Raw genomic sequence first — 13,788 nt, 5'->3', positions numbered from 1 at the left:
CCCTAAAAAGCAAAAAAAAAAAAAAAAAAAAAAAAAATCCGTCAACAATCAACATTAGGTTGAACACCTTCCAGCTCTGTGAAGCCAATGAACTCTTCCTAACATTTCAGCAGTGTATGTGCACCACTTTCTCAGGTAAGATATAACACATGGGAACTCTTGCTTTGTAGCAGCACAAGGGGCAGAAACCCGCAAGCAACTTTTTTTTTTTAAGAGAAGCCACATTCCTGGGGTCTCCACCAAGAAGCAGGTGTAGAGGGCTGAAAATGACCTTGGCTGTGGCTTGCACAAGGAAAGCATATAAGACCACCCATAGGGCCTAAGGTAAACATTTAGTGATGACTATAAGTGAAACAAGAAAATCTACCCTCCCTCAAAAAAGAAATGTAGCTCAAGGTAAAAATGACAAAAACATTCAAGTGAGATGACTGTCCAGTATTTAGTCACTATGGCATTGTTTTCGAGCCAATCCTAATTGGCTTTTAATTGCTCACAGACACAGGGTGAGCTGGCATGGCTGACCTTCCTGGTCCCCAGGTGTTCATTACAGAGGTAGCCAATCAAAGGCAGGTCCGAGTGTGGAACTGGGGACACCTGCATGCAGATGCCTGTCCCTCCTGAGGTCAGGTTCCTTAACTTCTCTTGGGCTCCAGTTCCTATTCTCAAAATGGGGTTGTCAACTCTGATTAAAGAAAGAAAAAGCCCCGAAAATGTGCCTGGTACTATGCTGGTAATTAAATCAATCAGGAATAAGAATCTAAGCCTTTAAACTGGTGGAAAATAATTTTTACCTTCCAGGGTCCCTGCGGTGAAGTGATAAAAGGACATTCTAGGGTTTTTGTTTTTGTTTTTTTGTTTTTTTTCCGGGGAGTGGGGTCAGGTTTCCACAGCCTAGAACACTACAGATTTTAAGAATTCAGAAGAGTAGATAAAAAAAATTATTATTCGACCTAACATTAAATGCCCCAAACTTGCCAAACTGCTTGAAATAGCCTGCAAGGGCACTCCACGACCTTGACCTTTTAACATTTGGTAATGAAGGTGGGCTTTTTCCCTTTTACTCTATTTTAGTGGTTCTCAAACTTGAGGCACTTCAGAATCCCCTGCAGGGCTTGTTAAAACACAGACTGCAGGACCGCCCCCCTGGGATTCGGATTCACCTGGAGGATGGTGGTGTCTAGCAAGTTCCCAGGTGCAGCTGGTCCAGGGACCCCACTTGGAGAACTGTTGCTGTCTTTGATGTTAAATATTAACTCCTTTCCAAACCCAGCTCTTCCCAGAAGCATTGACCTCTGAAGGTAACTGTGCAAACCTCGAATGAATTCACCAGCTTAACACCAAAATTAAGGAGGGTGGCATCTGGTTCTCAGTTTTCTCTCTCTGGACTTGACCCTATTTTATCTTTCATTAAGTTTTTAATCAGGTTCCATGATGGACTGCTTTAAACAAGATTAGACTCCATCCTTTTTTAAATTATTTTTTTTTCTTTTTAGTGCCGTACCTGCGGCATATGGAGGTTCCCCGGCTCGAGGTCTAATTGGAGCTGTAGTTGCCGGCTGACGTCTCAGCCACAGCAACGCTGGATCCAAGCCGAGTCTAAGACCTACGCCACAGCTCATGCTGCCTCCTTAACCCACTGAGCGAGGCCAGGGAAAGAACCTGCATTCTCATGGATACTACATGGATTTCATTTCTGCTGAGCCACGATGAGAACGCTGACTCTATCCTTTTAGATTAAACAGGAAGAATACTGGCTCGTCTAACAGGTTTCAGAGACCAGAAGGAGGCCCTGAGAGTGCAGAGGGCGTTGCTGGGTCCCTGGGTGCAGGCCCTGGGAACTGCCCTGCCCAATTTTTCCCCTTCAGCTCCTCAGTGCCATGGAACAGTGGCTTAGGGGCCAGACTGCCTGGGTTAGGAAGCACTAGGTACCAATAGTATGGATGGCGTGGTTCTGGGACCTGCCTGACAGGTGGTCACACAACCTGCCATTAGGAGGAAATTGAGGTCCTAGGTCAATAACTATGCAAAAGGCTTGGAGCAGTGCCTGCCCTGCTGCTTCTATTTTGTAAGTGCTTGGTGCTGTTATCAGGATGCCACTGAAAGGCAACAAAGCCGTGTCGCTCCAATGGGTGAGAGAGAGCATTTGACCTTGAAGGACACTCATAGCTCAGGCTGTGAACAAATGTATTAATGAGTCATTACTCAAGGCCAGCCACTGAGCTGGGCTGGCGGTACAGTGGTGATGCTGAAAGTCCCTGCCCTCAGGAAGTAGCTGGCTGGAGGGTAAGACATGCATTCAGCAAAAATGCCCATCAGTGAAGGCATATGACAAACAGAAATGAATGCTCTGAACATTAGCTACCTTACCTGACCTGGCCTTCCGGATTGGGGAGTCAGCATTGGCTGAAGTCTGGAGGACGGATACCAATTCTGGGGAGGACCAGGGCGGGGCGGGGGTGGTGGTGGTGGTGCTGGGAGCATTCCAGACAGGGCTGAGCCACACAAAGGCCCTGGGGCAAGAGGGAGCTTAGAAGGTGTGAGGGCCCGGAGAGGGGTGTTGGGGCAGGTGTGCCCAGGGAAGAAGGGCATGGACTGAGAGATAGGTGGTTAGAGGGTCCATGCCACGCAGGGTCTCAGTGCAATTAGGGTGAGCCCAACTGTTTAAGCAGTTTTAAGGCAGGAGGGCGTCACACGATGCAGGCATGTGTTTTGAAAAGACCATTCATTCTGGCTATAACATGCACAAGAGACAGAAGCTGGAGAGGATGTGAGGAGAACAAAAAGAGGGTGGTCATGATTCTGAAGAATCTCCTAGAAGGTCTAACACCGGGTCCCTGAGCCTAGGCTGTGCCCTGCCCGCTGCAGTGAAGCAGCAGGTATACAGTGGGGCCAGGCATGCTGCCTTCCCAACACGCTCATGCTGCTGCCACCGTGGGCCACACCAGGAATGGCACTCACCTGCACTCTGGTGGTGGTAGGGGAGCTGGTTAATGGATGGATTCTGAGAGACATTTAGGTGTTTTAAGGAGAAGGTGTGATGATCTTTGTGAAAAAATCTGGGACTCTTTTAACTTTAAAGATACTTGTCCCCAAGCAAAACTTAGTACATAGTTTAGAGATGCCTTAGCTTTTTCGGGTGAGGGGCAGGACTTCACAGAAGCAGCTGACTTACCTCCCAGAACTTCAAGGTGGCAGAGACCCACGGCTGCTTTGATTAACCCAGGCTCTGTGTAACCTTGTTACATAGTATTTGCACCAGGCTTATTTTTGTCCATCCTTCTGACTTCCTAGGAGACAGCATCACAGCACTGAAATTACACAGACAGAGCCTGGGTGAATCGCATCAGCCCTGGGTCTCTGTCCCACAGAAGCCAGAGAGATGGGTAACCTCCTTTTTCTCAGTGCCTCAGAAAGGATGCTGGCCAGCCCAGCCACTCTGTCTTTAAACTCCTTCTTGGCTCTAAAATACAGCAGCATCTCACCTAAGATTTAATTTAGGTACTTAAACAGAAAAACACTCCGACTCTGGAGACCCTGTTTTCCAACCCTGCCAGGTCCTTGGCGGTGGGGTCCCAGGGAAAGGAAGCCCACCTGTCAGCGCAGATGACAGATCACGTTACCCAGAACAGGAGTGTCTGCCAGATCGATGCCCTAGGAAGTGTCCTCTGTGTGTGGCTCTCATCCAGCATGGGGACATGTGTTGATGGAGGACGGTGGGACTCTCACACTCAAAGGCACCCAGACCATCTAGGAGATAGATGTGTCCCATCTATGTGGCCACAAAAAGTCTTCCTCGCTGGAGTGTCCCCAAAGTTGCCAGTCTTGTCACGAGGGCCCCCCTCCCCTCCCCTTTGCCCTATGCAAAGCTTCACCACCACATATCAAAATCGTGGCCCCAGATCACCGCTGTGCGTTCCTAGAAGGAAATGTTCAGTTTAGTGGCACTTAACCCTTCTGAGGGCCCATAAAGCCATTCTCACCATAGAAAGCCTGCAGCTTCATTTTCTCTGCAGGAAGCTAATGCTGCCAGGAGTGGCTGTTCCTTTAAAAGTGGAGCTGTTTGTGTTGAGGGATAAACAGCCTCCTGGTGCCTGTGTCTGTGGTGGTGTCTGTCCACACAGCATGCAGAATGAACCAGAAAGCCGCCTGCTGGGTTCTGGGGGGCCTGGCAGTGCCCCAGCGATGACCGATGGCTGAGGTGGAAGCACGATGGGGGCTGGTGCCCGGAGTGCTGCCTGTGGTGGGGTGTGACCCTGGTGTTGTGAAGTAGCCGTTCTCTGATTGGCAACGGCCTGATTCACAACACCAGCTGCCCCACCGCACCTTCTTGGGGGGCCTCTGGGGCAGCCGACAGTCGAGGTGTCCCTTCCTCAGTGCTGCCTGTGAAGCATGGAGAGGGGGGAGAGAGCAGCCGCGGGTTAGAAGTGGAATGCAAGCTGATTCGATATTTCATCTTCCCATCTATCTGCATCTCACTGACTTTTCTTTTTTTGTTGTTGTTGTGTCCTTTGCCAGCTTTCCTATTGCCCTGGCGTCAGGGGTGGGTATCAGTGGCTCCCAGGAGCCCTGCACTCATCTGTGCAATGATGCTTGTCTGGGAAAGGGGTCTATGCCTTCAACAACCCTCTGAGGGAAATACAACCCCTCATGGCTTGCGTTTTCCCCACCCTAGGAGGTTGAACAGTAACCTAATATATAAGTTTTAAAAAAAATTTTTAAACAATTTTTTACTTAATTTTTCTTTTCCTTTTTATAAGTATAGGTTTTTATTTTGTTTTCTTTTTTGGCCACCCCATGTATGGAGTTCCCAGGCCAGGGATTGAATTTGTGCCACAGTTGCGGTAGTGCTGGATCCTTAACCCACTGTGCTGGGCTGGGGATCAAACCTGTGTCCTGGTGCTCCGGGACACCACCGATCCCATTGCACCACAGTGGGAACTCCGAGAGGTATAGTTGATATAAAACATTTATAAGTTACAGGTGTGCAATATAGTGATTTGCAATTTTGAAATATATATAAAATATGTGCCATATTCCCCATATTGTACAATATATCCTTCTAGCTTATTTTTGTCTTTTTAGGGCCACATCCACGGCATATGGAAGTTCCCAGGCTAGGGGTAGAATCAGAGCTAGAGCTGCCAGCTGACACCACAGCCACAGCAGCACGGGATTGGAGCTGCATCTGTGATCTACACCTAAGCCAGATCCTTAACCCACTGAGCGAGGCCAGGGATCGAACCCGCATCCTCATGGATCCTAGTCATGTTCGTTAACTGCTGAGCCACGAAGGGAACGCCTCTTGTAGCTCATTTTATACCCAACAGTTTGTACCTCTTAATCCCCTACCTCTACCTCCCCCTCCCCCCTCCCCACTGGCAACCAAGTTCTGAGTACAGATTTTTCCTCAAGTCCTGATACTCACATGCGAGGAATGCAGGGGTTCCCATGCCTCTACTGCCAAACACAAAAACCAGAGATGGACGGTTCTTACCTTGAGTTCTGAGTGATTACTCTGCCAAGACCCCCTCCCTCAATTTGCCCAGGGTCCCAGACCTCAAAGGCCACGTGGAGTAGCTCCCGCATCTACTAAGGTGACTGGGCTCAGAATGGAATCCTCCGAGGAGGGAGAACATCTCCCTGACTCAGTCCTACAAAGAGGGGGAGCGCATCCCAAACACATCATGAGAGTTAACGCGGACGAGTCGAGCAGTCGTGCACACCAAGAAGAGCCGAGAAGAGATCAGGTGGTCATGGCGAAAACAGCGCCCCGCCCTGCCCTTCGGCTGGCAGCTGCCCTCCAGGGCTCTTCCTAAGATTCACCTGGGAGGTATAGAATGTCTCTGCTGGAGAAACGCAGCAGTAAAATTATGACTTTGGAATTTTCATTTTGGTAGCTGCCCTGGACTGTACCACCATTATGAAATTATGTAACACAAACAAACATAAAAGTAGCATTTGCAGTTTAACCTCTATCTCCAGGTGTCAGTAAACACCTTTAAATGAACATTCTCTGGCCTCAAATGGTTCCTGCCTGCTGCATGGTTCTTAGTTACCCAATCAAGAAATATTGCATTTTCCACTTTCTGCCACCTATCTTGGAACCTGTTTTATTTTGAGGATGCAAAATTGGCAAGTTCCTTAGTACTGCCTGTGGCACAGAAGTTCTGCCAAAGTTCTTGCTGGAGTTGGGGGAGATAGATAGAACTTTGAATATTTTATCATCGTGGCCATACCACATAAATCACCATGGTTTTCGAATTCAGAAGTGTCTGGACTCTTACATCTACGGTGAAAGAATCTCTACTGGGACATGGCTATAACATGGACACTGGGGCTGCTGTGGTCTGCAGTTCTGCCAAGCTGAGGGTTTCTACCACATGCAGGTTGCTTGCGTCAGGCAGGATCCCCAGGTGAACAGTTTGGTGGCAGGGGCTGCAGGATGTGGACGTCCAGGCCTCGTGCTGTCCTATGTACTTTGTATGCTCTAACTCTTTGAATCCTCATCATACCTGTGAGGTTCACGATCTATCAGAGCCAAGGTGGAGAGGGCACCCAGGTTCTGCTCTGGCTCTGCCACCAACTTCCCCGGGTGGACGTGGCTGAGCCTATGTGCTTCTCCCTTATTCAGATTCCTCACCTGTTGAGGGACAGCCCTGAGCAGGTGGCCTCGAGGGCCCCAACTCTGCAGTCCCAAGGCCTGTTCCCTGGAATACAGTATGGACTGGTAGGTGGCTGGATAGCACCATAATTGGGCCCCAGGACTTTGGAAACAGGTGGGACTGAGTGTGCATTTGGACCCTGTCCCTTCTTACCTGTGTCCCTAGGCAAGTTACTGGACCTTCAGGGCCTTCCTCGGATTCGGTATCTGCAAAAAGGGTAATAATAAGATTGGAAAACTTTGTAAACAAGGTCTTACTATTAGCACAGGGAATGATAGTTGATTGTCCTGTAATAAATCATAATGGAAAAGAATATGAAAAAGAATATACACATACATATATATATATCCACACACACACACATACATATATCCAGACAAAACTGTAATTTAAAGAGATACAAGCATTCCTATATTCATAGCAGCACTATTTACAATATCCAAGACATGGAAGCAACCTAAACGTCCACTGGCAGAGGAATGGATTACGAAAATGTGGTACAGGAGTTCCCGTCATGGTGCAGTGGTTAATGAATCCGACTAGGAACCATGAGGTTGCAGGTTCGATCCCTGCCCTTGCTCAGTGGGTTAACGATCCGGCATTGCCGTGAGCTGTGGTGTAGGTTGCAGACGTGGCTTGGATCTAGCATTGCTGTGGCTCTGGCATAGGCTGGTAGCTACAGCTCTGACTGGACCCCTAGCCTGGGAACCTCCATATGCCGTGGGAGTGGCCCAAGAAATGGCAAAAAGACAAAAAAAAAAAAAAAAAAAAAGAAAATGTGGTACAGTATACAATGGAATACTACTCAGCCATAAAAAAGAACAAAATATGCCATTAGCAGCAACATGGATGGACATAGAGATGATCATACTAAGTGAAGTCAGAAAGACAAATACCATATGATACCACGTATATGTGGAATCTAAAATAAGACACAAAATGAACCTATCTATGAAACAGAAACAGACTCACAGACATAGAGAACAGACATGTGTTTGCCAAGGGGTAGGAGTTGGGGAGGGATGGAGTGGGAGGTTGGGGTCCGCAGATGTAAGCTATTCTACATAGTGGGGATAAATAAGATCCTATTGTATAGCACAGGGAAATATATTTAATGTCATGTGATAAACCATAAGGGAAAAGAATATAAAAAAGTGTATATATGTATAATTGAATCACTTTTCTATATAGCAGAAATTAAGACAATTGTAAATCAACTATACTTCAATTAAAAGATTTTTTTAAAAAAATCAGAAAACTTTGCATACAGCAAGTGCTTGGTGTGTGTGTATCCGATGAGTGCTGGTGCTGAGTTACATGGCTGGCTTTCTGAGCATAAAGTAGAGGAAGACCTTGAAAATTTTCTTTCCCATGAGGCCGAAATTTTAATCTTGAGGGCCAATACTCACTCCCTCTGAGACGGAGCCAGTTCCAGAAAGGGGGCTTAGCTCCTTGCAAAATAAAGCAGGGGGACTGTGATTTGCTATTGCTGAGTGGCCAGAGCCTTCAGCAAAGTTACTGTGCTTTTGGGGCCAAGTTTGTGCACATGGTAAGCTTAGTACCCAGTATCAGTACCCAGTATCAGTACCCAGTAACACCTGCACAAACTCCTATAAAGTCAAAACACCATGACTCCAGGGACTGGCACTCTCCCATCCCTGCATCTGAGAGATAAAAGGTGACTCAATAAGAGGTGAGAAGCTGGGGCCACAAACATGGGTATCTGTAGCCAACTTTTCTTGCCTAAAACCCACCAGTGTCCACAGAGTCAAAGATCAAGAAATGATTGTCTCAAAAGAACAAGTGATGGTCATGTTTTATCTTCACATGTTTGCAAGGGGCTGATAACTTGCAAGGTCTAGGCCTGGCTGCTCTCTGTCCCCTCATCGCTCCCTGCTTTCCTTCTTGCTCTTTCTGCTTTTCTAACTTCTCAAATATGCCCTACTCCTTTCTACCATAGGGCCTTTGCACAAGCTGCTTCTGCCACCTAGAAAGCCGCACTCCCCATTTCACATAGTTTAATACCAACTTTTTCAGATTTCAACTCCAAAATGACTTCCTGGACACCCATCCCCCAGACCAGACCTGACTCTTCTGTAATGTGCCCTCGAGGCATCCAGTCCTCTGCATTTTCCATACAGTGTATGTGAAGCTGCTTCCAGTGAACTCTAATGTCACCACTGGGCAGCCAGCTTTGGCCACCTGGGGGATGCTTGACGACTACTGCTTGGGTGAACAAATGATTTAAACCATGACGTGCGTGGGGCAACTACTCTTCTTTTGGAATAAAAAAAATCAAAATGGCACCAAGTATCTAAGGCCATACACATACTGTTTTCAATTAGCTTTTTTTTTTGGCTGCCCCGTGACATATGGATTTCCCAGACCAGGGATCAGATCTGAGCCGTGGTTGTAACCTATGCCACAGCTGTGGCAATGCCAGACCTTTAACCTACTGTGCTGGGCTGGGGACGACACCTGCATTCCAGTGTTCCCGAGATGCTGCTGAGCCAATCTTGTTGCACCACAGTGGGAACTCCACATATGCTGCTTTGTAATGAATGATTTTACATCAACAGTGGACTGCCAGACCTCCTAACTCACCTCCCTGCCTCTAGGCAATGAGTACCTCCATGCACAGTGAAATCAGAGGGATTCTTTCAGAGGGTCCGTCTGATCTGGCTTAACCTCTCCAAGGCTCCCCAATGTGCCCACAAGAGAATCCCAGACCCTCTGGCTCCTCACTTCCTCACCTGTCCCACTCCCCTGATGGAGCAGAGCCCCCCAGTATACCACGTCCACCTGCTTCTGTGGATCTGAATGCCCCGCCCCTTTCTATCCTGTGCACTCCTGCTCATGCTGGTGAACACCAGGGTTGGTGCCAAGAAAGTCCTCCTGACCCTGCTCAGCCTGGGCTCTTGGCCAGTGTCTATGACTCTTGTACCTTTTGTGTCCTTCTGTTACTGTCCCACTCTTCTATGTGTCTTAGGAGATGGTGATGCTAAGGACAAAGGCCATCACGGAGTGCCCTGGCAGCCCAGGGCTGCACAGCAGCTGGAACAGCAGGCCCTGCAGCTTGGCTCTGCTCTCCATCCTCAAAGGAAATCCTGCAAAGTTGGGGGAGGGGGGAAAACAAAATAAATTCGTCCCGAGTGTCCCCCAGGAGTCATCAGAATGGCCAATATTTTGCCCCTGAAGTACACTGCTTCACCTCCACGGTCACCTTACACCGCCAGCCCAGCCCCACCTCTCACTGAGATGATGGCCTACGTGTCTAACGTGTTCCTCTGAGATTCATTCTTCACCCTGCCACTGGAGTGGTCCCTCTAGAACATGACTCAGAGCATGGCACTCTCCTGCTGCAACCCTTGTTCTCTTCCCATTGCACCCAGAGTAAAATCCAAAATCCCCGCAGAAGCACACAGGTCCTGGCGGTGCAGCCCTGCCTCCCTGTCCCCCCATCGCCTCCCCCTCCTCGTGCACTTAGCCACACTGTTTTTCTTTTAGATCTTGAAACACAGAGCTAGACCATATGGCACCTTCCACACTGTGAAAAATCAGGCCTTTCCTGTGCATGGAGCCTTTTGTGAGCTCAGGATGGTGCCCTTTTCACTTGGGCAGATGCAGCCCTATCACAGCGCATGTGACCTAGTGGGTGGCCCTGAGCTGGACCCTGGACCCATATGTCCCAGGGCAGGAGGCTCTTGTGTCACTGCGTCACGCAGAGTGGCCCTTTTGGAGTGACTTGGTTTCCTCCTGCCTCAGGGGCCCTTTCACCAGCCGTTGCCCCTCTAAGGACTTCAGTTACCCCAGGGGCGTTTTAAGAGAATGTCCAGATTTCTGGTGTTTCAAAATCCTGCACCAATTTTAACCAAAGCCTTTTATCTCTTTATTTCCCACTTTGGCTTGTTTATGTTAGTCCTTATTCTTCACTATTTGCTTGATAAGGTCAGGCCAGCTACTTCTGTGGTTTTTTTTTTTTTTTTTTAACGTCACATAATGATTATTTGGTGAAGGTAATCAGAAGGATGTGACATTTACCTAAGCTGTACAGCATCAGAGGTCTCAAATCAACAAACCACTTTCCTGCCTGTTACTTCTGGAAAAAGATGACAACAACAAAACAGGGTGTGTTTCCTCATCAACCAGGTCTCAGGCTGACCGTGGGTCAATGCAGATTCCCTACAGCAGCTGACAGCCCCATCTGGCTGGTTGGCTCAGGATGGGGAGAGGGGATTCAGGGCTCTGCTCCCCACTCTAAGATCTCGATTGAGTAGGTTGGGGGGCAAAGCCTGGAAATCCACTTCCCAGCCCAGGAATTCTGATAAACCAGATCTGGGGACTACTGCTGTAAATCCAGGGCCCTGTTAAAAAGGGACATTTCTTATGAACCTGGGTGCAGCGGGAGTCTGACATGGCTTTGGCATCTTCAGAAGAAAAATCTCACTCACAGGGCAGATGCTATTGGTACTCAGCATCCAGCTGCTGGTCCCATTCAGAGAGGACAGGGTGCTCTGCATGGGGGCTTCCTTGGGTCAGGAACAGGAGCAGGAGTGTGGTCAGCCTGTTGGACGAAAGGAAGTTCACATCCCTCATGAGTGATGCACAGGAGTTGGTAGACAAATACCTGCTCTCTTGTCCCCCAAGGGTTGGCAGAGGTCCCCACCACCTATCGCCCCATCGTTATTGGTTCCCTCCCCTCTCATCTGCCCAGCCTCTCACAGCACTTCCCAGCCCCATCTCCCAACACTCACCTGTGCATTCGTGACTGTGTTCGTGTATTTAAGTGCACCCCAATTTTGAATGGATAGATCGTACAATGTTCCCATGATCACTTTCAGCAGGACTGGGGAAGGGAGTGAGCACTCACTGTCAGATGCTGGTCCCATGAGGACCTCTGAAATGTTATCCTGGGTGGTACTGCTTGCTCACCCTGGTCTCACTCTGACTTTCAGGGAATCAGAAAACACAAATCAGGCAGAACCACCCCTTCCGGGTAGATATTTTCCAGAGTGTGTTGTGCTTAGCTTTCTTCATTGTTTTTCATAGACAATCACCCTGTAAATAGAGGATCCTTTGGCACCAAAACTCCGAGGTATTAGAATCATTCTGCACAGTCAGTAGGCACACATGCTGCTACAGGTATTTAAGATAGCCTGTCTATTCTAGAACGATGGCAGACAAGCCTAAAGGCAACCTGTAAAGCCTGCTTGCCTTAGCCCATCTGGACTGGTGTCTTCCAGGTGGGCTTTAACATAAAAACTCCTGGTTCAGAAAAGACTGCCAGGCCTGCCAAGCCCGGCCCAGAGTTTATTAGCACAGTTAATATCGCATGCAAATAGATTTCCCCGCTTTGGTCATGCCAGTCCATTAATTCAGCCCCTTGTCTGCTACATCTTTATCCCTGGCAGGTTAATCCTGCCAAATGCCTTTGCTGTAGCACATGTCACGCTGTGCCTATGTCCAACAATGCAATTTTGCTAATCCTGTTGTATCAGCTTTGTGGCCCTGTCTGGTCAATCCAATGGTGGAAAAAAACAGTGCATAGAAGATTTTTTCTTTTTTGTTTTCTGCTAAGATCTTTCTCCTGCTCTGGCACCCACCCCCTTTCTTTTCTTTTCTTTTTTTTTTAAATATGGTTTTAATTAAATGGTTTGAAAGTCAACCATGGGTGTCTGGACAGCTGCCAATGCCAATGCCTTTCAGACAAGGATGTCAAGGCTCTCAGCGGGCCTCCAAACTCTTTCCGGCAGCCTCACCCAGCCATCAGCTGAGCATGCTAAGTGGGAAGGGTTAAAACAAACATCCACTAAAGACTTTTTTTTCCCCCTGGGTTTGAAGATGACTGAATGGAGGGCATCTGTATCACCCCGTTATCTCTGGTACCAAAGGAATCATTCACATGAAGTTTGAGAAGAGGTACATCAAATCCTGCAGGTATCCACCTGCCCCCAGGAAAAGAAGCGGCTCTAGGCCTCACAGTGTACTGCTCTTCTTATCTGTGGCCCTGTAGCTGGATTCACCAGGTTCAAACCTCAGCTGGACCACTGCTACCTCTGCAACCTCAGGCAAGTCTTTTCCTCATCTGTAAAATGGGCATCGCCACAGCACCCATTGCCCAGGATCGCTGTAAGGGTTCAGCGACTTAATCCATGCTAGTCATTTAGAACAGTGCTGCACACCCAGGGTGGGTGCTGGGTAAATGTAATATTAGCACAGACTGTGAAACTCGCTAAAACTCTTATCATATGCAGCTTACTGCAGTACAGAAACGAAGTGCATGGTCAAATTCCATATGGGCCTGTCTTTTAGAGTCTTTAGACATAAACTCCACTCTTGTGCCTGCTAGTTAGACAAATCTGGCTCTGAGGAGCCCTTCCTCATCCATCCCACCACTGGTCTCTGTGTTACCCCTGGCAGCTTTGGTGGGTGGAAGGAGGTGTTCTAGGGGGGTAAGCATAGGGTCTGTGATTAGATTCCCAGGGATTGAGTCCTGCCCTGTTACTATGTGACTCTGAGCAAGGTACTCTTATGGTCCTGATACTAGAAATGGGGGCTACTTGGTTCTATGATGCGGGTTATGGTGAAGATTAAGAGAATACACAAGTGGTGGGGGTGTTCTTGGCACACTGCTAAGATCTCAGTAATGGCCCCATAAGTCATGGCCATTATGGTTATGGAGTCTCCTGCAAGGTTCCAGGGCTTCCCCCTTCATCCTCTATCCATCTGCCTCCTAACCTCCCTTCAGCCTTCATGGAGATGCGAGAATTACGTGGGATCATGTAGGAAAAGTAGCACAGGGTCTGGCTTCCAACACAAGCTCAGGAGATGAAGCCATAGTTCACCCTGGTTCATTTCTTAACCCACAGGCCCTCGGCTCCTCATAGCCCCTTTTGTATTAGTCTGTGCATTAGCCTTTAGCCTGAGCCCTGCTAAGAGGTGTGAGTGGTTTGTAAATGAGGGTGCATGCATGGGTAGGTTTGAAACTGCCCTGGTGTTTGGATAGAGCTGAATATGCATTCTTTTTTTAATTATTTTTAAAAAAGAATGCCTGTTTATTTATTGGCCACACCCACTGCATACAGAAGTTCCCAGGCCAGGGAATGAACCCGAGCCACAGCAGTGA

General features: G+C 48.2%; 1 long non-coding RNA gene and 1 other non-coding gene across 3 annotated transcripts; both read right to left on the bottom strand.

The window, feature by feature from the left end:
- Positions 4,237–4,321, bottom strand: MIR138 (microRNA 138). Its single transcript, NR_128418.1, has one exon. It is a non-coding gene; the product is annotated as a microRNA 138 (primary transcript).
- Positions 5,176–13,784, bottom strand: LOC110256584. Of its 2 annotated transcripts, XR_002338255.1 has the most exons (5): positions 11,417–13,784; positions 11,114–11,226; positions 9,607–9,769; positions 6,816–6,868; positions 5,176–5,823 (listed from the first exon to the last, which is right to left on the bottom strand). It is a non-coding gene; the product is annotated as an uncharacterized LOC110256584 (long non-coding RNA). The 2 variants fall into 2 exon arrangements; XR_002338254.1 differs by having other exon boundaries at positions 11,114–13,784.

This window comes from Sus scrofa, chromosome 13 (assembly GCF_000003025.6).
Source record: "Sus scrofa isolate TJ Tabasco breed Duroc chromosome 13, Sscrofa11.1, whole genome shotgun sequence".
Taxonomy (NCBI): domain Eukaryota; kingdom Metazoa; phylum Chordata; class Mammalia; order Artiodactyla; family Suidae; genus Sus; species Sus scrofa.
This window is presented reverse-complemented; position numbering and strand designations above follow the sequence as displayed.